This window comes from Protopterus annectens, chromosome 4.part0, assembly GCF_019279795.1.
Source record: "Protopterus annectens isolate FY-2018-M chromosome 4.part0, PAN1.0, whole genome shotgun sequence".
Classification (NCBI taxonomy): Eukaryota; Metazoa; Chordata; order Ceratodontiformes; family Protopteridae; genus Protopterus; species Protopterus annectens.
The window spans coordinates 1677588489-1677616437 of NC_056733.1; positions in this window are offsets into that span (position 1 = coordinate 1677588489).

A 27949-nucleotide genomic window follows, 5' to 3' on the forward strand; every position below is an offset into this window, starting at 1 on the left:
GAGCATAGAGTCCCCATGTTGGTAATGATCAGGTCTAGTATGTTGTCCCCTCTTGTGGGAGTGGTGACTAGTTGTTCCATAGCATTTGAGTTTATAATTTCCAGGAACCTTTGGGCTAAGGTGCTGGGGCTTGAGTAGTGCTCCCAGTCAATGTTTGGGTAGTTGAAGTCGCCCAATATAATGGTGTTCGGAGAGATCTTCATGTTCTCCAATGTTTTCAGGAAAGCTGAGTGGGATTCCTGACTTTGAGAGGGTGGTCTGTAGGATGCTATAAACTGAAAAGCAGTCTTGCCCACTGTTAGTTGCACATGGATGGTCTCCGATACTTCGTGCAATGCCACTAACCTGGAGGTGTGGATATCCTTGATAAATATGGAAACTCCCCCTCCTTTTGTGGTTCGGTCCGGGTTTTGGGGCCGAAAAGCATGATATGAGGTATAGCCTGGTAGTGCTGGGGTGCTCTCTGGAGCCTTGAACCAGGTTTCTGTCACTGCACAGATATCGATGTTCTCCATACTGAGGAGAGCTTCGAGAGCGTGCATCTTGAGGTTAAGACTTCTGGTCTTTAGCAGCATTACCCTTAGTTTCTTGTTCCTTGTGCTGTCTATGGGGGTGGGTTTGACTTTTGAGCCTTGCCTAAAAAAGGCACTATGGAGGTGGCAAGAGCCTTTGCCAATATCTGAAAGCCCAGTGGTGACAGGTGCAAGCCGTCCCTAGCGAAGCAACGTGGCTTGTCGAACATGTCATCCCAGACTGACAGACACTGGATCCCCTTTGAATGTCACCAAAATTTTAGCCAATTGTTAAAAATCGATCATTTTGTCTTTGTACTGTGGCATCATTCTAGGTGAGGGTAAGATGCTGCTCAAGTTCAGGGTCATACCAGCCTGGGCTACATGATCAGAGAGCTCCTCTATGTCTCTTTTCATGTAGTCCAGGGAGGTACGTCGCAGGTCATTCACACCAGCATGTATAATGACTGAGTCATATTTGTATTTGCTTTGGAGTGACCTGAGTGCTTGCGTTATGTGGCAGATCCTAGCACCCGACAGGCAGCTCACCGTGACCTTCTCTTTATTCAGCCTGGTGAGGGGGACGTCAGTGGTTCTGACAATAGAGTCACCTATTACAAGAGTATCAGGTGTGTTATTCAGCCTTAAGGGCTGTGGCTGCTTGGCACACTGACTTTGTGGGTTATGTGTTGTGCGTGTTTTGTTTTGAGGTAGCGTTTGCTTGGATGTCTGCTTTGGAGGTCTCTGTTGCTTAGGTAGATTTTTATTTAGAGCCTCCGAGTATGTTTTTGTGTATTTATGTGTTTGGTTCGCTGGTGTGGTGGGACTATGTGATACTGGAATTGTGTTGTGTGAGGTTACCTTCTCCTCCTGACTGGTTACACCAGTTTTGAGATGAGAGAGCTCAGCCTCCAGTTTGGCTAAATAATTGCATCTCTCACATATATTTCAACCTGTTTGGAGGAGGAGAGGGTTGTCCATGTACATGAGATAGTTGTAACATTGCCTCAAAATTCCCAGATTCACCAGCTGGACTGGAGAGGAAACCATTGACTGACGTTTGGACATGCTAGAGTAATATAGGGAAACTGAATTTAAGACGGACCAATAGAGGACAGGGTAATCGTAGAGAGTATAAGAGTAAGTAGTGCTTATGATTTAATAGTGCTAACTTGTAGGATTACTTGATTGGACCAGTAAAGGGCCTTAGAATGAGAATATGGTGTTTAAATTGAGAGATAGAGCAGTTCTAAGGGAAAAAGTGAAGAGCAGACTTTGTGGAGCCAGGAATAGTTTAAACCCAATTAGGCGGCGCTGCCCATTGTTGCGCTATGCTCAAAACTGCGCAAAACTGCGCAAAAGAGGGTTTTAAGAGAGGAAGATGGAGTTTTGGAATTGACCCAAAATGGCCAATAAAACTACAGTTTCAAGTCAGTAACCACTCCCACAGGGGCAGGCAGGCTGCTCAATGTTTTTCACTGCCACTGATCAACAGAGAGACTTCCCTTTAGCCCAAGCAAAAAATGGCCTCACAGAAACTAACAAACAGTTCAAGAACAGCAAGCCTATAACTGAACTTTTTTAAATCTCAGAAAAGTGGGAAAAAAGCAAGATTTTTTTTATTTTTTTCAGAGATAGCAGAGGTTCACAAGTATCAACAAGTTATAACAGTGCAGTAAATCACCCCACACAAGAGTGCTAGGCCAAAGACAGATAAAATGCAAGTTTTGAGAAAAAAATGATTTTAAAAATAAGTGCAAACAGGAAATTCAGTAAACAGCTGTAGGTTGTGCTCTAAATACAGTTACTAATGCAGAAATCAAGTTTAACAAGCCAGAAAATGCTCAAAATAGGCGGTTATGCAGAAAAACTTAGCAAATAAACAGAGGAAAAATACTTAAAATCTCCAAAGTGGCTCCTTTCTTCTCTCAGCGTTTTCTCCTCTTGGTGGGTGCTTCACCAACAGCCAACAAGCCTGAAAAGATGCCAAAACCATGAGGCAACCAGGCTTTAAGAGAGGAAGATGAAGGAGTTTTGGAATTGACCCAAAATGGCCAATAAAACTACAGTTTCAAGTCAGTAACCACTCCCACAGGGGCAGGCAGGCTGCTCAATGTTTTTTCACTGCTACTGATCAACAGAGAGACTTCCCTTTAGCCCAAGCATAAAATGGCCTCACAGAAACTTACAAACAGTTCAAGAACAGCAAGCCTGTAACTGAACTTTTTTAAATCTCAGAAAAGTGGGAAAAAAGCAAGATTTTTTTGTTTTTTTTGTTTTTTTCAGAGATAGCAGTGGTTCACAAGTATCAACAAGTTATAACAGTGCAGTAAATAACCCCACACAAGAGTGCTAGGCCAAAGACAGATAAAATGCAAGTTTTGATAAAAAAAAACGATTTTAAAAATAAGTGCAAACAGAAAATTCAGTAAACAGCTCTAGGTTGTGCTCTAAATACAGTTACTAATGCAGAAATCAAGTTTAACAAGCCAGAAAATGCTCAAAATAGGCGGCTATGCAGAAAAACTTAGCAAATAAACAGAGGAAAAATACTTAAAATCTCCAAAGTGGCTCCTTTCTTCTCTCAGCGTTTTCTCCTCTTGGTGGATGCTTCACCAACAGCCAACAAGCCTGAAAAGATGTCAAAACCATGAGGCAACCAGGTTTTAAGAGAGGAAGATGAAGGAGTTTTGGAATTGACCCAAAATGGCCAATAAAACTACAGTTTCAAGTCAGTAACCACTCCCACGGGGGCAGGCAGGCTGCTCAATGTCTTTCACTGCCACTGATCAACAGAGACACTTCCCTTTAGCCCAAGAAAAAAATGGCCTCACAGAAACTTACAAACAGTTCAAGAACAGCAAGCCTGTAACTGAACTTTTTTAAATCTCAGAAAAGTGGGAAAAAAGCAAGATTTTTTTTTGTTTTTTTGTTTCTTTTCAGAGATAGCAGAGGTTCACAAGTATCAACAAGTTATAACAGTGCAGTAAATCACCCCACACAAGAGTGCTAGGCCAAAGACAGATAAAATGCAAGTTTTGAGAAAAAAATGATTTTAAAAATAAGTGCAAACAGGAAATTCAGTAAACAGCTCTAGGTTGTGCTCTAAATACAGTTACTAATGCAGAAATCAAGTTTAACAAGCCAGAAAATGCTCAAATTAGGTGGCTATGCAGAAAAACTTAGCAAATACACAGAGGAAAAATACTTAAAATCTCAAAAGTGGCTCCTTTCTTCTCTCAGCGTTTTCTCCTCTTGGTGGGTGCTTCACCAACAGCCAACAAGCCTGAAAAGACATTATGTACATTTCTGTGCAGGGCTGGTTATAGACTAAGTGGGGTACAGGCCAATGTTAAACATAATAAAGAAGAATTTATTTTTACTTTATAAAGAAAAAATATTCATATTGAAATATAACACCTTAGGCTCCCATGGTTTCAATAATTAATATGCTTGGAATATTGTTTTATTGTAGTATGTCTTTAAAACGGTTAACTGATTTAATGTGTTTTCAATGTTGTTGAATCATTAAATTTGTGTTATTATTTAAATATATGTCTTTGTTAACTCCCTGCTGAAATGTTGGTACCAACAGACCAAACAAAATAAATAAATAAATAAATAAATAAATAAATAAATAAACAAAAATCCAAGAGAAGAGTAAATCTTGAAAATTGTTCTGCTTTACATTTTTTTACAGGGGAGCATGCCCCTCCACAATCCCAAAGTTATATATACCAACTCAAGATTGCATACCTCAGAAAAAAATGGAGCAGTCTGAGAAATGACATCTTGAACTTTGTATATGTAAGTCTGATCTTTCGGCTGTTCAGTCTCAGTATTTTGAAACTCTGTCTAGTGGGTCCCAATACTATGTGATATTTATCTCCTGTGAAAGTTTTTCTGCCAAGGTGCTAGGGAGTTTGCATATTTTAATAAAAGATTACTCGGACTATAGTCATATATTTTTTAAGAAATGTTTTTTATTAATTTAACATATTTACAATATTTACAGAGAAAGGACAAAGTTCAACTTCACATATTGTTATACAATGATAGGAATACATTGAAATATCAAGATAATGTTATACAATTAACACATTAAGAATTTTGGCATTTCAATAGCAGCATTTCAAGGTTATCCCAATTTCTAAGTCTTTGTATGATTTGTAGATCTTATTCTTATCGCTTCTTTTTCAGTTTTACATAGTATTGCTGTTAAATGTCATTTTTTTATTGTAAGAACTGAGAAGAAGCTGGAATTTATTTATTTAGGGAATATTTGACTGGTCATACTGACTTTGACAATGATAAGATCAACACTGTGTGTGTTTTGATGGAAATGATTTTGGAAAGTAATTTTTTTAAGTTTGGAACTAATATTTTTTAGAAAATCTCTGGTGTGGTCATGGGTTCTAGAGTGGCTCCCTCTTTTGCCACTCTAGTTATGGCTATGTTGGAGATGAAATTTCTTGTGACACATCCTTTGGCTAAGAATATTTTATTTTGCAGGCGTTACATTGATATATTTTTTTTTTTTTTGTGGTAAGGGAACCTTGACAGTTTCCAGTTATTCTTGCAAAACCTGAATTGTTTAACCAGTTTGTTTTAACTTTACCCTGGGAGGGTTTGGGAAAACAACAGACTTCCTGGATATTCATTTGGAACTACTTGATGACAGTTTTAGTTTCAATAGTAGTATCCACAGGAAATCTACCTTTGTCAATCAGTACCTGAACAGTGACAGTCTTCATCCCTAACATATGAAAAGAGGGGTTGTCAAGGGACAACTTGTAAGGTTGAGTCATTTGACCAATGAAGATTCTGTTTTTGATGGTGAAGTTAACAAACTGACTGGATATTTTATAGCCAGGGGATATCATTTGCTTTGGTTATGTAACGTTGTTGCTGAAGTTAAGAAGTCAGAGTTGGTTTAGCTACTCCCATTTTGAGAGGCAATTTCAGTGAAGCAAGTAGGGTGAATCCAAAGAATAAGGTGTTTGAGCTTGCCTTCCCATTGCCCATTTCAAATGGAATGGACATTATTAGGCATGTTATTTAGGAAAATTGGAAGGTGTTGCTTGGACATTCTGAATTGATAAAAGTCCTAGGTAATGAACCTTTGTTTACTTATATTAAGGTATGTAACATAAGAAGTATACTTGAAAGTACTTCTAAGACATCACACAATGGGGTCAAAGACCCTGTTGGGACTTTTGCTTCTGGTAATTGCAAGCAATGTAGATACATAGCCAATTCAGGTTCTGTTGAGTTGAAACATTTCAAGAAAGTTATTTGGGCAAAGGACAGGTTGGCATGTGATTCTGTGGGTATTGATTTTCTCGCAGTATGTAATTCTTGTACCAGTTTTTATATTGGCGAGACCATCGGGTCACTATGTAGAAGGATTTATGAACATGTGTTGGCAGTGAGAAACAGAGACAGGAATAATGCACTGGCACGACATGTTTTATTATGTAAGAATTTTAAGAAATGCACATTCTTTGTCTTAGACATAGTAGTTTGTGGTCCTTTGGGGGGTAATTTCAAAGCCTTATTAGAATGTAGGAAAACTAAATGGCAGATAGCTTTAATAGCAGACTACCCTCCAGGACTACATTAAACTATTGACATCAAGTGTTTTCTTCAGTTACAAAGGCTAGCCAAGCTGGTCACAAAATGGGCTTTATTTGATGAAACACTGTGTAATAGTTTGTTATTGTTGACTATTAAATATACATTTTCATGTTTTTATAAATATGCAATGTTAAAAACATTTGTAGTGTATTTTTAAATTTTCATGACATCACCGTGGCTATTTAAATAATTTATTTGAAGCATTTTGCCATTGGATGATTTTTTGCATATGACAAGTATTTAAAGGGTGGTTTCAAGTTATTGTATTTATTCTGATGAAGTTTGTGGTGTTTTATTAAACGAATGAAAGCTTATAAGTTTTGTGGTCTGGTTCCTTCCTGGTCTTTGGTTTACTGCTTTTTCACTTTTACTTTGTTCTTTGGAGTTGTTTAGCAGTCTTTGGAAAATGCTGCAGAATGTACAGTAGTACACACAGATGACACTTGTAAGAATTTGTGGAGAGTAGATTGTGCAAATGATGTACAGAATTTAAAGAATTGGTTATGACAGGGACATGCAGATTCATGGGTTAAAGATAAAATAAATTCTTGTTCATCTGCCACAGCTGAAGTACAGGCAGTCAAGTTACCACATGTTCAGAAATAGTCCCCTGGATTTACTAACTTAGTCCTGCATGGAAGCAGCCATTTAGGAGCAGGACAGCAGCACACCATGCATATTAATGAAGGCACGCTGCCTGAGCTGCTAATCTTACATGAAGAGTGTAAGAGTGCAGGCGGCATGCCTGAGGGCAGAGATTTCAGAATATACACACCCCCGCAATGAAGAACAGCAGAAAGGCCAAAGGAAAGAGTGAGACCGCTCATAGGTGTCCGCATACCCCCAGCAACATCCCCCCACATGTACAACAGCAAGAGTAAATACAAACCAAATAAACAAACCTTTTTTTTTATTATGAATCCAATTAAAGCTAACCATAGGTGCGCAGGTTTGCCCATCACTTAGCTACGGTAAATGCAGCTTAAATGGCTGAAGACGATAACAAGGAAGATATATGCAAATGAAGCAGTATAGCAATAGTGTAGTGGGCAGAGCGTTCGCCCTACAAGCAGGCATTCCTGGTAATAGTCCCACTGCAGCACATTCCATTTTCCATATCAAATCACATTATGACCAATATTTTAGTTTCATAACCTACTAAATAACATATATTTGTGAAAAGGAGTACTGCATTAAATGCAGATGTGAGGTGTCAGGATCATAATGGTGCAAAGTCCACAGATAACCACATGTGCCCCATACAGTGTATGTACACAGGAATCATGGATACAAATGGAAGGTAAAATGTGTAATGAATGATAACCCCATACAGCTTCCAAATCCCCCACCTTCCCAAGAGCCATTAGATTTTACTGTATAAATCAGTGCAGTTGTAAGCAGGAGTAAGCACTAGTAAGCAAGGGTAAGCACCAATAAGCAGTAGTAAGCATATTTAAGCCTGTTTTTGTGGGGGTAAGCAATGCGCACACAGGTTAAGCAATATTGAAGCTAACTCTCTGTTAGCATCATTAACCGGTGGTTAGCATTGCTTACCCACGTGCAAACCCACACAAACCTGCTTACTGCTCAAAAGTGCCTTAATCACTCTGTATCCAACAGACCTTGTTCTGCTGAGCAACAAAATAAACAGCCTTGCAGGTCTTGAACACAGGACCCTATACACTATAGTCACAGTAGTTAACCACCAAGCCATCACAGCAGTACAGAAGAATGAGGTATCTCCAAACAAATCCTCACTATAGTAAAATCAAACTGAACTTGTGAAAGGAATCAGTATACAGTCATATGTTTTATAAACCACTACATAACATAAATATGTGAAATGAAGTACAGCAGTAAGCCCAGATGTGAGGTGTAATTGTAACAGAGTGTTGAAGTCCCCAATAAAACACAAAGACCCCATACAGTGTATGTGCACATGAATCATGGATACCAGATATATATATATATATATATATATATATATATATATATATATATATATATATATATATCTGTATAAGATGTAATAAATAATAAATCAATACCAAAAAGAAAATATAATGCAAAGTCTATTGTAAGCAATGCTAAGCATTGGACAGGCCAGCTTAGGAGGTGTAAGCAATGTGTAGGCCAGCTAATTCAATGTGTCCAGTAGTATACCCCTTTAAACAATGCAAACCTTAGGTAAGCACTTTTTCCCATAGCTTAGCCTTTTCAAAACTGGCCAATCAAAACAAAGTGCAGGAAATTGGCCCTACTTAAAATCAACAGGTGGGAATACATCTCATAACTGGTTGTATCTTCCCCTTCCAGGCACCATGGCAGAAAGGGGAGATGGTGTGCGCTTCCAGGTCCAGCGCTGGGGCATCCAGGAGTCCAGAGTCATGGCAGGACTCCTTGGCAAAGACCATGAGCAGAGACTACTGTAGGGCCAGCACCAGGGTTCCCAATATAAGGCAGAAGCCTGGGACCATCTCGCCCGTGACCTCACCAGTGCCACTGGCATAGCCCAAACTGGTGAGCAGGTCAGGCATCACTATGCTGACCTGAAGTGGCATAAAGGGGACATCTTGGAGCAGTGGATCCAAGAGGCTAGAATGGCAGGGGCTGTCTCAGCTGTGTGTAAGTTTTAGTCCACTATGTGTGTAATAATTGCCAGCTCATGGATATCAAGGATAGGTATGGCTAAATATTCCTCTTATGTCCTTCACAGCTGCAAGTGAGTGGGCCATGAACCAGGAAGCCTATGGCTGTCACCTGGAGAGGTTGTGACGTGATGCATGTTAGTAATAATCTTGCATGTACTATCATAGGAAATCAATCTAAAAGTATTAGTAAATGAATTGACAGTATAAAACCTGCATTGTTTAAGGCAAGTATTGCATACACTGGAGAATATGGCAGGAAGAGTCTCATATAGTTTGTATGTAAATAAAAGCATAATAGCCTGACAATAAAGGTCTAACTGCTGGACTGCATGTGTATACTCTAGTATCATATGGTAATGTAGATTTGCAATCAAGTAACAGTACTGTTGTATTAAACACTGTTACCCACACTGTGCACCATAAATAGAATGTGTAGGAATGCCTGTATATGACTGGTGTAATCCCCAGAGGTCATTTAGTACAACTGAGAGACACATAGACAGAAAACAGTGAAAAGGCAGACAACAAACTACAAACAGCACATACAACTAAGACATGAACTGTTGTATTTTTAGCACACATGGCCTTGGTTCAAATCCTGGCAGTGGTAGTAGTCTGCATACAGACTCATACCCCACAACTGTACAGATATGTCCAGAATGTCCAATAAAGTGTCCCATATCTGTTGCCTGTCAACCTTTCTCCCTGGGAGATCAGTGGGATGATCCCAGATGTATAGGTAGCAAACAGGAAATACAACTGATTGACACACATCTATGAGAACAAAGCTGGCACACTAGCAACTCCCCAAAATTGTATGAGAGTAAGAAGCCACGTATGCCCCATTTACACCCCCATGTTGTCAAGCTGTGGCCAGAGTGTGTACAGTAACAGAGTGAGATGTATGTGCATAATAGTAATGTGGAATCTGGTACTGTCTGTGGCAACATTCAGGTAGTGCTAACAAACATTTCTCCCAAAGGTCTGTCAGATATGAACACTGTGCCCAGAAATACAAGAATGATACCCTGTACTGGTACTGTTTACTTTGGTATTGTATGGCACTGTGACGGATGCAGTTGCTCTGAATGATAAGGTATTACTCATCACTGTCGCCCACACTGTACTACAAAATATAACTGTCTAGGAAATCCTGTATAAGAGTGTTGTAATACAAGGTCAAAGTGCAAAACCATAGGAGAATTATAAGACAGAAAGCAGGTAGGAGATATACACCAATATCTATACAGCACACACAACTCTGATGGACAGTGTTTTAGTTGCAGCAGACACAGCCATGGTCTGAATCCTGGGAGTGGAAGTAGGCTGCATACAGAATCATACCAGACAACTGTACAGATAATACCAGAATGTCCAGTATATGAGCCCATATAGACTGCCTGTCACCCTGTCCCCCTGGGAAGTCAGTGGGATGATCCCAGATGTTTAGTCAGCAAACAGGGAATATAACTGATTGTCACACATCTATGAGAACAAACCTGTCACTCTAGCAACTCCCAAAACTGTTATGAGAGTAATAAGCCAAGTATGTCATATCTACACCCCCATGTTGTCAAGCTGTGACAAGAGCATGTACAGTAATAGAGTGAGATGTATGTGCATAATACTAATGTGTAATCTGGTACTTTGTGTGGCAACATTCAGGTAGTGCTAACAAACATTGCTCCCACAGGTACGTCGGATACAAACACTGTGCCAAGAAATAAAAAGCTTGATACACTGTACTGGTACTGTTTACTCTGGTATTGTATGGAGTTGTGAGTGTTGTGGTTGCTCTGAATAATAAGGTATCACTGATCACTGTCACCCACACTGTGCTACATAATATAACTGTGTAGGAAAGCCTGTATAAGAGTGAGGTAAGTCACTAAAGGTTGAAGAGGGCAATAGTCTAGATATGTCCTGGTTCACCTGCATGTGGTCAAGACATGGCCAGAGTCTGTTGAGAAACAGATGGACAGTTATGTGCACAACATCAACCTGGAATCTGTGAGTATGTGTAGAAACAGTTAGTTAGTGTTAACAAACATTTCCTCCACAGGTATATCAGGTAAGAGGTGTATACTGCAGGTAAAATCAGTTCATGTATAAAGATGATGACAGCCATATCACTGTCCAAACAAAGGCAATAGGGTAGTGTAGTAATACTTGTAAGGCACAGACAACAGCACTGACTAGGAAAGTAATGTGAACTACAGGAATATACTAGTTGTTAATTGAAATCCCCCACCATATCTCCAACAATAAATTAAATGCCCACCTCGACTGGCATGTAATGACTTCACTGTTCTGTTGGGACATATGTCCTGTTGGTTGATAATTATTTAAATCTGTTTCCATGCATGTGCTATGTTGAAATACTCCAACAATGGTGGCATGGTGCCATCAATGTACCTGCATGCTGTTGTTATTACCACTGTGGTCCCACATATGCATGTGTTTCGCTTGCTATGCAACTGTTCCATATCTGATGTCTGGGTTAATGGGAATATCTATGCATGCTGTTATACCTAACTCTGGAATGTGCTGACTATTGCTAACCCACATATGTTGATACACCATAAACACCATAGCACATATGGGAATGCGGGTCCCAGTGGACCCACCTGTCCTACCTCAGCTGGCCATGGCACCGGGCACCAGCACGTCTGGGGTCCAACCCGGGACCTCCTCGTCCGTTGGTCCTGTGCCACCTTTGGGTGGAACCGCATCAGTGGATGGGGCTCACCCCCCCCGGGAGCGAGCATGGACAGGAAGCTGTCACCAATCGGCAGGTACAGGCTGTGGTGCATAGGGAGCTCAATCAGCAGTTTGGAGATCTTCTATGCCAGCTCGAGGGCCACATGTCATGACTAGAGGGTCAGACTGGCTCTCTAAATCAGCCACCAGCGGAGCCACCATCGGAGCTGTGAAGGTGCAGTGGTGACTACCCATGGATGTGGATCTCAGTCCCACTGTTTCCACTAGGGGGCTCATGGGCTTCCAATTTCCTAACACCCCTCTCCATCAAGGTGTTTATCCCCCACGTGTCATATACCACACCTGTATGCATCTTATTTGTCTTGTCTGTTAACCTACCAAACCTACCTCCCCAAATATACCTACTATCCCTCCCTAACATCCCACTCTCACCTGAAAAAAAAAGGGCAATCGGTTCCCAAAAAAAAATATCGCCCCATACATAGCTGCCCATTTCACACACATGTCCACTGGACATATGTAATCTGGTCTAATTGGAATTACAACATGTTAATGTTGTCCTCACAACTGTCTCAGGGGTTTGAGTGTCCAAATCTACCTCCAAAGTCAGTGTATATGCACAGCTGTGCTGTAGAAGAAATGGGCAGCTATGGACCTTCCCTACACCCTTCTGCACATCCCTATCTATTTTCCCTACTGCTTTCCCTCTTTGTGTCCCTTTCTCACCACTTTCCTATCAACCCTTTTTTCTTTTCTTTTAAAGACATTAGCACGGGGGTAAGCGGGAGTAAGCACTTATAACCAGCAGTAAGCGGGTTTAAGCCTGTTTGTGCAGGGGTAAGCAATGCCTACGCAGGTTAAGCAATTTAGAAGCTAATTGAGTATAAGAAACTATAACCAGAAGTTAGCAGTGCTTACCTCTATGCAAACCCACTTAAAACTGCTTAAAAGTACCTTAATCACTCTGCATCCAGTGGCCCTTGTTCTGCCCAGCAACAACATAAACAGCCTCTCTAGTGATTGAACCCAGGAGCCTGCACACCATAGTCAAAGTGACTTACCACTAACCCATGTCAGATATACATAACCCGAATGATTTCACAAAGATATCATCCATCACAGTCATACAACAGTACAGGAAATGTTTTCAAACATAAAGATCTATGTGTGTGTGTGTACGTATATTAATACTTAAATAGATATAACATATCTATATATGTAGATATATATATATATATAGGTACATACAGACATACATCTGTAGATAAAAATGGGAACATAACAAAAACATATTTGTCCACATGCACCGTTAATGGGGTTGAGGCCCCAAACAACATACGTCTTGTACGAATAGGTATTCCCCTCCACAGCCAAACATGTCTGCCCTGCAATACATTACCAACTTTTGCAGATCCCATAACCAGGACCTGACATGACACGGGCACAAGATGTCAACAATACTCAATCCCACCTGTATAATGTCAGGCTGGTATCAGTAACATATCATGCAGTACAGTCTGGCTCTCATAGAGAATCTACAACGTGGAAGCAATCAACATCCCTAGGATACATATACACAGACACGTATATGCATATACAGATATACATATACATATACAAATATCTATATATATATATATATATATATATATATATATATTATATAAAATATATATATATATATATATATATATATATTATATAAAATATATATAAACATATATATATATATATATATATATATATATATATATATATACACATATGTATAGATATATACATGTAACTACACATACACACACAGAGATATGTATAGGAAGAAAAATATATATATATATATAAACATACATATATATATATATATATATATATATATATATATATATATATATATATATATACACATATGTATAGATATATACATGTAACGATGTAACTACACATACACACACAGAGATCTGTATAGGAAGATACATATGTAGAGGAGGCAGTAGGCCTGCATTTACCCATGGTGGATTGTATGGTAATGTACATCCAGAAACCTTAAGGCAGCTTACCCCTGACACCCCCACATGTTGTAATAGCCTAGGTTAGTTATGGTGCATCCCCCCCTAGACTCAATAATACAGGGCCATATACCACTGTTACGTACATTGGCCTCTGGAGTGCATGAGGGCACACATGTTTTGTGTAGGTGAAGCCCACACATATATGGACCCAACCCCACAGTATCTGTGGGGGATACAACAGCAGTGGACTGATCGCAGGAATGGCAGAATGACATACTCACAGCCCACTACATAACAACACCTTACAGCATGCCATATGTGCAAAGCCTGGTATTTAAGTAGAGGACAGAGGCTGGATCACAGGCCCATATGTTTAAAACGGTTGTCATACACTAACCAAGTCGCTGGTGTTACAGGATAGTCTGCAACATACCCTTAGTCAGGAATATGAAGTTAAAAACAGAAATGGATGCAGCCATGTACTGATAGCACTCAACACACACACACACACACACACACACACACACACACACACACACACACACACACACACACACACACACACACACACACACACACTGCCAGTGATATATCTGACACAAGACCTGTGTGGTGGACAGACAAAACATAATAGGGACACCTCTGGCAATCAAGAGGATAGACCCACAGTTGAGAGCTATGCATACAGACTGCATTCCAAGTTAAATTAGTATGTACATACAAACCCTGTAACACCAGTGCTATACAATGCATACAACAACACTACTCACACTCAATCTGTAGTTTTGGAACCTTCTACAAATATATAGCTGGCCTGAGTGCGCAGGTTCTCATGTAAGAGGTAAGTCTGTAGCACTGATGCCCACACACAGGAATGATGTCCATCATACAGGAAAGGTAAAGGGACCACGCCCATATGATATAGGGATTTATAGTAGTTGGTTGCCATGATATTGGTAATTGGAAGTACTACACAGCATGCTGCATGCAGGTCGCAAGTGGAGGACACTGACTGGTGCAGAGGCCATCACCTGATCATGTGTATCACCTACACATTCCATGCTGCAATCTAGGCAAAGCAGCTCATTCTATTTACTGGAGAGAGAGCAGAGAACAAAAAAAAAAAAAAAAAAAGAAAACATCCAGAAGAATTTGCATTCCCATAACAGGTATGTGAAGTATATATGTATGTAACTGACCATAGTACTTGATCCATAATAATGGGATAGATGATGTGGAATGATTTATATATGCCTTCAGGTGTTGTTGTTATAATGATGTTCAGGTGAACAACTGCTAAGGACAGTAGAGTCTTTCCCTGTGGGTAGTGGGCCATACCCATCAACCGTGCAGAGCAGCACTGACTGATGTATATTACATGGCCAATAGCTGGTGGTGGAAGTAATGCCATTATGATGGACACGTGGGATCCACAGCCCACCCCTTGCAGGATACTCAGGTTAATCTGTATTGTAGCATGCAGGAATGCCATAGGTGTGTAATAGGGTTGCCTGAAATCTGGCCCTGCATATACCCCCTAATGTCAGGTTGTGTCCATATGTGGCACCTGTCTGTTTTGTAGCAAGGCAGTACAGTGCAGCTGTGCAGGAAGGTGTTGTGAGATTGTGGACCTGATGTCTGAATGTACCTCACATATAGGTGTGTGTATGTGTACATATATATATATATATATATATATATATATATATATATATATATATATATATAGTCTATATTAGAAGCCCAAAGATCCGTTTGAGCAAATCAGAAAAGAGCAACACATATTGAGCAAACTAATGAAATGGCAAATGTCCATAACCGTGAAATTCGAAATGTCGATTTGTCATGGTTGGCCTGTCTGTGGTATAGCTCCGTAAGGTAAATGTGCGATAGTTACGGACCTTAGGGTTAGGGTATGGGTAAAGGTAAGTGCATAGATAGGTAATGTATGTAAGTTTTAGTGTAGGGTTAGAAGTAGGGTTTTGTTAAGTGTATGTGTGTGGATTATTTGTTTTGTTTGGGTATATCTCTGTAGGGTAAGTGTGCAATAGTTACAGACCTTAGGGTTAGGGTGCGGGTTAAGGTAAGTGCATAGATAGTAATGTATGTAAGGTTTAGTGTAGGGTTAGAAGTAGGGTTTTGTTAGTGTATGTATGTGATTTATTTATTATGTTTGCGTAGGTAGTAATAGTGGGCAGTGGGGTTGTCTGACTATGGCGATTCGAGATTTTAAATTTTGCGGTTTAGGAGGTTTGGCGTATTTGTGGTTTGGGCTATATGTGTTGCTTTTGTGGTATTCGTTCAAAAGGTTTTTTTCATTTTTATAATATAGACCCATATATATATATATATATAGTTTACATCCAATTGGTCACACGGCCAAAGGTCGATCCAGCAGAATTCTGAACCTAATTGTCGAATCTCGTTTGTGCGAATGTGCAGAATGTCACTCACAACATCAAATTCGAATTTCCCGATCGCACATCCGCTGCAACAAGGGCTACCATGGGCCGAGAGGGGGGTATAGTGGCCTGGCCAGCATACGGTATTCTCGGGTTCGATGTCCGTAGCTCTGACATTCCACGGTCCTGACATTCTACAGTCAGCATTTTCACATTCGACCATTGGCCGTACGCGCAGATGCATGTACCCTACATATACATGTATGTCCACAAATATACAGATACCCATGTGTAGACATATATATGAGCACATATATACATCACATATATCTACTCACATATAGATATATCCCTATATGCACATGTCTACATATATACAAACACACGCACAAGCATATATGTATGTAAATACATGTCCCCTATATTACTACCACAGTGCTGCATGCTATGTGCGAGAAAACAGTACACATAGCAATACACACAGATATCTACAGCTGTCAGTGTGTGCAACATGGATGGGTATGTCACATGTGAACCCCTTGTTGGGACCACATTGCCCTTGTCTGTGAAGTATGGTATGGGAATATGGGGAAGTATGGCAGGTATAGTTGTGGAGGTGGTCAGAGTTGATAGATATAGAGGACAGCCTACAGGGTTGGTATGTGACATGTGGTGGGTAAACACCCTGGATGGTGTGTGTGCGTGGTCTGTGATGTGGACGCCCCATGGGTTCCAATATGGACACTGTGGGAACAAGCCTACAACCCACTGCTACGCACAACACCAGTCCATGTCCTGAAGGTGCCTGGCCTGGAGGTTGAGCAGGAGGAGCATGTTGGCCCTGTGAATGTGTACTGGGTGTCTCAGAGTGATGTAGCACATCCCACTTGTGTCTGTGGAGTCCGTTATGGAACAGACCCTAGACCTGATCTCAGGGGACAGGAACATGTCTGTGTGTGCCCCCAGGGGAGGGGACAACATCCCCTGGGTTTGTTCGACTTGAAGATATTACTGGACCAGTACTAGGAGTCCCCAGGGTGGGACACACATGAGATGTGGCCGGGTAACATGGGCAGATGAGTTTGGAGATGTGGTTCTGCTGGCCAGTAGTACATATACATGCTATTGTGTCACTGTTATAGAACATATGTTGGTAGTAATAGTCTACACAATCCCAGAACATGTCCAACAGCATGCATAGATAACTGCAATAACACAGTATGTCAGATGTACAGCACACACATAGCAAGCATACCACAGACATATATGGAACCACTGTGGCCCAGACAATGGCATGCAGGTGAATAGTCTGTAACAGGCCAGCAATGATAGTGTCAACACAGGGAATATGGCTACAAACACATTGCACAACACGTGGCACAGTACAATATCTGCCCCACTGGTAGGTATGCTGTAGCCATACCTATTGAGTTGTGTGTACTGTTTGTTGTCGCTGATATGGTGGGGGGGGTGACAGTGATGTGCATTAAGAACTGTGGTAACCTTGCTCCATGACTAGCTCACATATGTGTCATCTTTATGTCTTTCAGGCATGATGTCTCATGGAAGACTGCCAGACTACACAGCAGCAGAAAATGACATCCTGCTGGATGGACTCATTCATCACTATGCAACCTTGTTTGGCTAGCTGCCCATGATCAGCAGGAGTGGCCCGCCCTGTGGAATGACCTAGTCCACAGGGTCAATGATGTTGGACAGCACAACAGCAGTTATGAGCAGGTCCGGCATCATTGCTCTGACCTGCTTTGCAATACCCGTTGGCATGTTGTTGCAGTCCAGGAGGATCACCTCTTCTTGGGGGGCCATGCTATCCATCCCCCCCAACACGTGTGGAGGAGGTCCTGGCCAGCCTCGTGGCACCTGCCCATCTGGCCAGCCACCAACCACCAGACACCTTTGTGGAGGTGGGTGCCACCCACACACCAGCTGAGGACCATGCAGGTAAGGCCACAGGGCACACCCGTAGACCACTGTTGCATATACATTCACATCGGTACAGGTAGATCACGCATATCTGACATGTCATAGATATATTTTATTTCTGCATAGTAGTGATAAACAGATGTCCATATGTGGTAGTATTGTGAAAATGTACTGTTGATGTATTGTAATACTGCATCCACCCTGTAGAACTGTCACAGTAGTGGCCGCTGACTTTGCATCTCTCACCATCTTATGTTGGTTTTCTCTCTGAGATACCAGCAAGGCAACAGCCTGTAGCTGGTAAGTATGGTTTATGAAGATGCTTGCCAATACACCGGGCATGTAATGCTGATGGTATATTCCATGCATGCATCTAACACACCTACCCAGAATGCATGCTGTACATGTGCACGTATTGTTGCTGTGAAATGCACGGCATCACAGGGGTGACCATGATGAGGTATTGGAAGGGTATGTCAGACACCTGCATGATAACTAACATCTTGTCATTGCGGAGTGTGTCCACAGGGAGTAATATAATGGTCGGAGACATGTCCTACAGTAGGGACACGTTTGTAACAACACCCATATACAGTGCAACTCCAGTGTATATAGCAGTAGGACAATGGCAACTGCAGCAGAGATACACTATGGCATAAGGCATTACAGTTGTCCACATTATCAACTGGGGTTAGGCTGTAACATGTGGTGTTCAGTGTATGGGACACTGCAAAGTGACACACATGTGTAGGTCTTACTTGTCATGCATCTGCAAAAAGGCTGAAGGAGGGGGGAGGGGTGTCAGCATGACACACCAGGGCACTGCACCAGCGATTCTAAGGATGCTAAGAATGGCTGTATCTGCACATAGTCAGGTTCAGGACCTGTGGCAGGCATAACTCTATCTTACAGCAATAGTGATAGCAGTATGTGAACACCAAGGGATGTGCACATGAGTAGACCTTGCAATCATGCAGAATAGGGGGACATGTGTAGGGCAGACTGAACATACACTGGCAAATGCAGATGGCCCATGCTGGTATATCCCTGCCAGGAGTAGTAACTACTGCAGTACACACAGCAAGAGGTGCGACAAACCGTCATGACAAGGGTGTGCATGCATATGCCCACATGGTGTGTATGCATCGTGCACATCTAACACATTCCGTAGACACTGCGTGTGAATGTACAGGACATAGGTCACATATCGGGCTCATGTACTGTTAAGATATGTGGTGATGTGGTCCCATGGCAGATCAAGGATGGGTGTGTCATATCAATAAGAGTGTATACACTCCCCATAGCCATAGTATGCTCTGATGGTTGTCAGTGTAAGAGTATTGGATTGGTCATACATGGTCCGCTGATGTTGAGAGTTGTGAATTAGACATCAGGCATTCACAAATGACATCTGTCCACATATCATCCCAGGTATGGGTTGTTGGAAAACATAGGGGCTGTGAGCATTAAAGCTGACATTACCGACACAGTAGTACACATTCAGCAATGGGCTGTACACCTGTGAGGTGTGGTGCACAGTACATGGCGGGGTGCAGAAAAGATGCACAGCAACACCGTGTTCATGGGTGCAGTGGTATCCAGGGGAAGGGGCTTCACCTAGTGACACAGCACATACATCACACACATGTATACTGTTGCTAGTATGGATTGACTACAGCTGCACTGCATGCTGTTGGGTACCATATGTTATGCATGTTGATAGAGGGGTAATAGGAGGACTGTGTGCACTATCATTGTGCAACCTTACCTGTATATGTGTGTGTGTGTGTGTGTGTGTGTGTGTGTGTGTGTGCGCGTGCGTGCGTGTGTGTGTGTGTGTGCGTGTGTGTGTGTGTGTGTGTGTGTGTGTGTGTGTGTGCGCATCCTGGTGGGTAGTTAGTTTGTCTGTAGAGTCACTCTGGTGAAGTGGAGGGAGGTTGATGCATGTAGGATGCTGGTGTGCATGTGTGTGTGTTTGTGTGGCTGGCCATGTATGCACATGTGTGATTGCGGGGTGTTCATACAGCAGTACCTCCCTCTGGGATCATGCAGTTCATGTACATGGACTGCCCCACATTACACACCAGGAATACTTGTCATGTGTGTAATCACAGGACAGCTGATAGTATAATATGGTCTTTAGCATGGAACAGGCATTAAGAGGGAAGGTAGACACCAGGTACACCCTTAATATCACATTCAGCAGAGAGGTCACCTACAACCCATGTATGCAGCACTACAAATGAATTGGGGAAGTACTAGTCAACTCCAGGGAGTGTATCCAAATATTACAGTTGTCACATGATAGGCTGATTGAGACTCATTTCTGGCATGTACTGAGCATTACATACACATGACACACCTGTGTGTGATATTATGGATAGAACATAGTATCCCACACACATAGGGGCCATGCCCATGATGTTCAGACATACACAGGGTGAACACAGAATAACAGCAGTGAGGCCATCTAAAACCACTACACACAGGTCAGACAAGTAATGTAGTAACATGTATTGTGTTGTGACCACTTGTGTAGGCATTTAGAGGACTGATATGTTAATGAGTGGTATCAATGTGTGTATGTTAAGTGTGATGCAGGATGGGGTACACATGGACATATATGTGGGACTGTCTGTAAAGCCATGGACAGGTGGGTATTAAAGAGGTGTGTGTGTGTGTGTGTGTGTGTGTGTGTGTGTGTGTGTGTGTGTGTGTGTGTGTGTGTGTGTGTGTGTGTGCTGTTAGGCAATGATGTACAGGTTTTAGAGTGCATTTATTGTTTTCCCCCACAGGTGGCAAGGTGAGTCAGGGTCCCTCCTGCATGCAGTCTGATGGTATCCATACAGACACCAAAGATGATGATAATACTGTTGAGGCACAGGTGGGGTTGTCAGGGGCCGACACTGTGCCATCATTTGACATCCCCCTTTTAGCCACCCCAACCCCACACACAGTTACAGTGCCTATACATACCCCATCACCAGTGGCCATAGTGGAGGGACAGCTGGCGTTTGGTGGCAGTTCACAGGAAATTGTGGTAACCATGCCTACTGTGTCTGGTCACAGCAGGCATAGCCAGATGTCCATCAGGGCACCACATAGGCAGATGTCCCAGGGTGCTCATGGAAGGGCCGCTGGACATCATGCCCCTGGCAGAGGCGACATAGCTGGTACCAGCAGGTGCATGTTTCAGGCTGTCATGGCAGCACAAGTACTTATGAAACATTACATCAGACAGGGCCTGAGGCTGCTCTCACATCTGTAAGCGACAACATCTGTGAACTATCTGGTGCCATCTGTGCTTATACCAAGCTCATGGATAGATGGCATGGTGAGATGATGGCCCTCATCGGCCATGTTGTGTCAGTGCTTGAACATATGGTGGGAGTGCGGCAACAGCCACATGGATGTAGGCCAGCAATAACAACAGCAGGCGATCAACTTGGATGTGCTAGGTCACCAAGGGGCTCCCATAATGGCAGTACCAGCCCCAGCAGTGCAGAAGGGCTGCCCATACCACACCACAGCAGGCCATTTGCATGTGGTCCTGGCCAGTCCCAGGAGGGACCTGGTACCAGCAGATATTTGTTTTCAGCAGGTGAGAGTAGCACATCAATACCTGTACCTGGATGTGCCCAAGGAACCCCTGGCAGGCACAGTCCATGTGTCTGTGGCCAGATGCAGTGAACTGGACACCCTGCCAGGTATGGTCTGCAGCTGTCCATAAACACCTGTGTAGGGCAGCCACATGGCAGAACTATGTGCACGCATACCCACACATTATACAAACACACCTAGGGCAACCCCATTCCTACACACACCACATCACCATGCCCAGCTCACCTCAGTACACCCCTCACCCACACACATGGCGTCAAATGTATAGCCCACCCTCAGCCTCTGGCAAACCATCATCACACCCTGTGCATATGCTGATACCTGTGCCACATCCCTGTCATCCATACCATCAATGCAGAGACAGGCTAACATGGTTCTGATGCACACAGTGACTGCACTTCAGTGTACCACAGTACTGCAGTGTAACATGTTGTAAGGTCTAAAGTGTAATGCATATATGGCAGGTAGAGTAGCCATCCAGCAATGATGCATTATAGCTGTTAGTAACACTGGTTGATTGTGGTCTCTATACTGTTATCCATTTGTGTTGTGGGTGTACATGTGTCAGCACTTGGATGGTTTGCAGTCATATTCCACAACGGGGTATGGCACTGTGGTGACACAATGGCTGTGACATATCTGGGGTACAGTTGAACACATGTCACAGGTTACTAAACGGTTTTATTGCCTGTGCCACATGGACAGGTGACCCGCTGGGGCATGTATACCCTGCAACCTGATGTAGACTCATCCACATGCATGCACACTGTTACTTGGCAACACTGGGACTAGACTCCTACCTAGCTATGTGGTGATACTGAAGTGTGTGGCTTACATTGCACACACCACACAGTGTTTATGGTGAGGTGTGTCCCATGTTACATGTTATATGCAAAATATCCCCAGACGTGTACAGTATGCTAATGGGGGATGTAATGGGTGTATATGGGCAATACGTAGTATGACATACCTTCATATACACATTAACAGACACATAACAGGCAGACACACTTCCGAGAGACCAGGGCCTATCACTGCTAACTAACTTGAATGTGTGTCCAATAGGTAGGCTGTACACAGCACATGCATAACTGGCCTGGATTGTGGTATCAGTTACCTCTATGGCTGATGGTGACAGTGGTAACCATAAAGTGGTACATGGGTCATATACCGGGTGTACCTTGGTGTAATGACAGTGTACACAGCACCCACATCCCCAAGTGGATATTGTACTCCCTGAAACCCATGATGACACTCTGCCATACCCACCATCACACATTGGCCGTGACTGCGATACAACCCATAGTATACCCCAACAGTGGTACTACAGGGATATGCATCTAATGCACATGCCACATGCGTAGTAGGGTGTTGCATTGTCATGTCTCAACTATGGGCAGCAACAACACTATCTGTACTACTGTGTGGAAATGGGTATTGTAATAGGAGTATGTGGTATTGGAACGTTGTACCCTACAGATATATGGACATGCACACATACACACACATGCCAGAACACAATGGGTATCCCATGCCTGTCAACCCATTTGTACAACACTGTTGTGCTGGTACTGCAAGGCTCATGTAGCCGGTATGGGGAGGAGCTTAACAGGGTACATATAATGTCCCATACAGCAGCAGCCACAACTGACTATGGCAATGGGTGTTGCATTGGTTGTGAAGGCCCTCATGGACTTTCCAAATACAGGTGTGCTGACACACAGATGCTGCTATACTCAGTCATGCACACATATACATGTGTCAGTACAGAGTGCCTCACTGCAGGTGGTCATAGCTGTGTACCTAGCTATTGTCCACGGAGAGATGGGTTGTGTAGGGGTTGTGTGTACAGTGGTATCCTGCCACCTGCCAGGTGGCAGCAGGCAATCTATCGACATACACTACTGTGGTGACCGCCAGGGTGAGAATGACATGCATCAGCCAATCCTCCAGGTGCCTCCAGGTACACGTGGCCCCTGAGGTGACCAAGTTGACAAGTATGCAACATGCATTACAACACATGGTTAGTGGCTGTGATGGAGACCTGTATCCAAGGATGTTCTGTTGACTGTGGTAGTGTAGTGGAGGTACCTGTGGCATGTGGTGCATACAGGGTGACATCTCCTATATTTGCCAGTTCTTAAACAGCTGGGCAGACATGTCAGTGTCAATCAAGCTTAGGTTGCCTGTACATATCCCAGCTGGATAGCTGCCATCTGCAAATCTGTACAGGGACTGACAGTCATCAGCTTGGCAAGTAGCTATGCAGTAGGATAAGTGTGTTGATAGATAGATGTTTGACACCAATATGTATGCCATAACTACATGTCAGAAGCCCTCACTAACATGTGCTGTACAGACGGTAGTCTACAGTTACATTCCACGTCAGATCATTACCCAGTAAGGGGTATATACTGTGACACAGCTCACACACCAGGAATACAACAGGGAGGGCTCAGATTCTAGCTATGCCTGCAGGAATGCCTGTGGTCAGTACTACATTTAGCACTCTGCTCTTGCCTGGGTAAGCACTGCCAACAGTAGTACTGCCATGGTACACTACATGCCAGTGTGACAGCACATACTCTGGGCTACTACCCCTGTATGTAACACATTCACATGGATAACAGTGCTGTACAGACCTCATATACATCTGTGTCCCACACATGACACTCACACCCCTTGCTACTGTAATGACAGCACATACACTTATTACAGATGTCATTACCCTGCTATATCAGACTGGGTGGTATGAACTGGTTACCAGGGCTAAGCTATGCTTAGCAAGTATCAACATTGCTACAATATAACAGCTGAGCTGATTTGTGCATTGGTAAGTGAAGCCTACACTGTGTAAGTGCCCGTACATTTACCCATAACTTAGCACCACTTAGCTTCACACAAACCCACACAAGCATGCTTAAAGATGTTCAAAACTGCTTTAACCATCCTGTATCTGACAGCCCTTGTTCTGCCCAGCAACAAAATGAACAGCCCTTGCAGGTCTTGAACCCAGGACCCTATACACTAAAGTCACAACATTTAACCACTAGACCATGACCACCATGAAGACAGCTGTTCTTTCACCAATTCATACACTCATAGATTAGTACTAAGCTAACTGGTCTTGCAAGCCATTTTAAGCCTAGCCAATTATCCCTTGTGAGACTCAAACCCTGCACCTTGTGTTTGTAAGGCAAACACCTTAACATTTAGGACACCCTCCCAATCCCTCCCAACCAATATAGCTGTCAATAGACATATTGAGTAGTAGTGAACAATTGCCTTTACTTCCACAATTGTGTAGTACTTGTTATTAATATGACTGTTGCATCACATATGTTGTTTTGTCATAATGTACACATAGCTGATACATACAGTGAGATACATCTGGGAGGGTATAAACAATCATGAGGTTTACACATGACAGAAATATGGATATATACATATAATAGGTTGATATAGGTTTACATGTACATACTCACCTATACTCATACATATGTCTGTATACACATCTGTATAATGCAACATATATATGGCCATGTGTACATCTCTTCGTATGTATATACACACACACACACACACACACACACACACACATATATATATATATATATATATATATATATATATATATATATATATATATATATGTACATATCCATCTATGTATGTCAATATGTATATGTGTATATATCTACATAGATATATGGATAATTATATATACATATATGTTCACCATATGTCCTGAACATGTAGTGGAGCCCTACCTCAGCCCCAATAGTCCCAACCTCTTCATGCAAGGAGATGTCAGGTATGTATTGCAGGTATATTTGTAGACTATTGCTACTGTAATAATTTTATTTTTTATTTTTATTTATTTTACATTTGTTGACCGGAATAGTCCGACTGGATGCATGTCCATTTTCAGTGGAGGCCGTGGGAGAAAAGCTCCAAGGGTAAGCAGATACAGCATTACATAATACAAACAGACTATTTACAGAGATTACATAAGTAAGCAAGTTAAACAAGTTCAAAAGGTTAGAGCTAATCCCGAGTGTAAGTCAGGATTAAATTAAATTACATAGTAAACTGGTTAACAGATTTTTACACATTCTAGAAAGAGTTAGCCAGGCTTGATACAGTGACATAGCCAGTTAAGTGACAAATGTTGTTTGAGTCTAGTTTTAAATTGACCTAAGGTGGTAAGTAAGGTAATATCAGCTGGAAGAGAGTTCCAGGATCAACTTACAGAGTTTGCAAAGAGAGAGTCACTGGCTGTGTTATTAATTTTGCTAGTCTGAATTAGTAGTTTGTTAGAGGATCGAAGCAGTCTAGGATTGTTATAGGGGGTGATAATATTTTTAAGTGCAGGAGTATTGTTCGGATTATAGAGGATTTTATAGGCCATAATCAGTTGGTTATAGTGGATTAGGCTGGGTAGTTCAAGCCACCCAAGCTGATTTAGATTGATGCGATGATGTGTCTTAAATGGCAGCCCAGTGGCAAACCTGGCAATGTGGTTGTAGCAAATTGAGAGTTTGTTAAGGACAGTCTTGTTTAAATTCGATAGTAGAGGGGATGCATACAGAAGGACTGAAAGAAGGTGAGAGCTATGGCAATTTTAGCTGGAGGGGTTAGGAAGGCTTTTATTCTGTAAAGTGACCCTAGTTTTTTATTGATGGTTTCGATAGTTTGGTTATCATGTAGGTCTAATTTTAGATTATTATCTATGATGACACCTAACAGTTTTGTAGAGGGGTCAGGGGAGATTATTGTGCCATCATCTGAATTTATGGTAAAGGTGAAAGCAGTAGACCTACGTGTTGGTGAAAATAACAGCATTTTAGTTTTTTTGGGATTTAGGATCAGATGAAGTTCAGGAAGCCAGCTTTCTATTGTATTAAAGGTGGTCTGGGTAGCTGACCATAACTCTACTGGAGATGTGGCCGAGCAAATCAGAGTAGAATCATCAGCATATTGGATAAGCTGGCTTTTGGGATGACAGTATAAAGGTCGTTAATGAAGATGGAGAACAGCAAGGGCCCTAGTATAGAGCCTTGTGGTACTCCAAGGGTGTTAGGTAGAAGGTTAGAGAGTTTGTTCTGCCAGAGGACAGCCTGCTGTCGACCATTCAGGAAGGATTGAAACCATTGAAGGGCTCTAGTATGTAAACAGAATGTTTGCAGGGTGTGGATTAAAAGTTGGTGATCAACCATATTGAATGCCTTGGAAGGATCCAAGAAGAGGGCTGAGGATATATAATTTTTGTTGCGATTATGGCTTATGGTGTTGGTAAAGGCTAGGGGGGCTGAAATAGTTCTGTGATAAGGATGGAAACCATGCTGAGTGTCTGCCATAAGGTGATTCTGGATTAGGTGGTGCATGAGTTGTCTATGAATACATTTTTCCATAATCTTTGCAAGTGGAGGGAGTATCACTATTGGCCTATAATTGGAAAATTCAGTAGAGCTGCCTCCTTTGTGAAGTGGGATTACATAGGATATTTTCCAGATGGTGGGAATTTTAGCTTCTACTATGGTTCGACTGATTAGTATTGAGACGGGGTAAGCAATAGCATCAGCTGATTTTTGTAGGTACTCGGCAGGGTCAGCAGAAAGTGTAGTGGGTTTTAATTATTTGATCAAGGTATGGATAAGTGAAGTGGTGACTGGTTGGAAGCTGAATGTGGGTAGGTTTCTAGGGGTGCTACTTTCAGGACCAGGGGAGCTAGGAGGTAGTTGGTTAGCTAGGGCTTGAATTGTCTCAGTAAATAATCCATTAAAACTGTCAGAAACATCTTCAGGGGTTTTATCAATAGTAGCAGCAGGGATTGGGGTTGAAGTTTGTCCAGGATGCAGTAGATGATTTAAACCTGCCCAAAACTTCTGAGGGTTATTTTGATTTACTGTCTGTAAATTACAGTAGTATTGTTTTTTGTCTTGTAAAATGGATTTTTTAGTTTCTTTCCTGGATTGCCTGTATTTAATGTGATCTTGGGGGTCTTTAGAAGAATGCCATAAAGCCCATGCTTTGTTTCTAAGGGTAATTTTGAGTTTAGACTCTTTAGAAAGCCATGCCGCAGTTTTTGCCTTTGTTCTCTTTGAACGAACAGGTGCATGTAAATCAAGGATCTCAAGGAATTTGTTGTTAAAGTATGCTACTGCTTCCTCTAAGGGGAGGTGTTTTAGAATAGACCAATTACATGAGTTTAGTTCTTGTTGGAATTTGGCAGGGTCAAAGTTTATATTGTGTCGAACCTTTCTGAGTAAGGGTTGTTGGGAATTAATGGCTTTGTGCTTAATTACATAGGTGAGAAGGTGATCGCTTAGGCCATCAGGGAGGGTACCAGAGGTGTACAGTTGGGGGTGACTATTTATGAGTACCCAGTCAAGTATGCTTTCTTTTTGGTTGGGTTTACCTATCCTGGTAGGGGTGGATATGATTTGTGT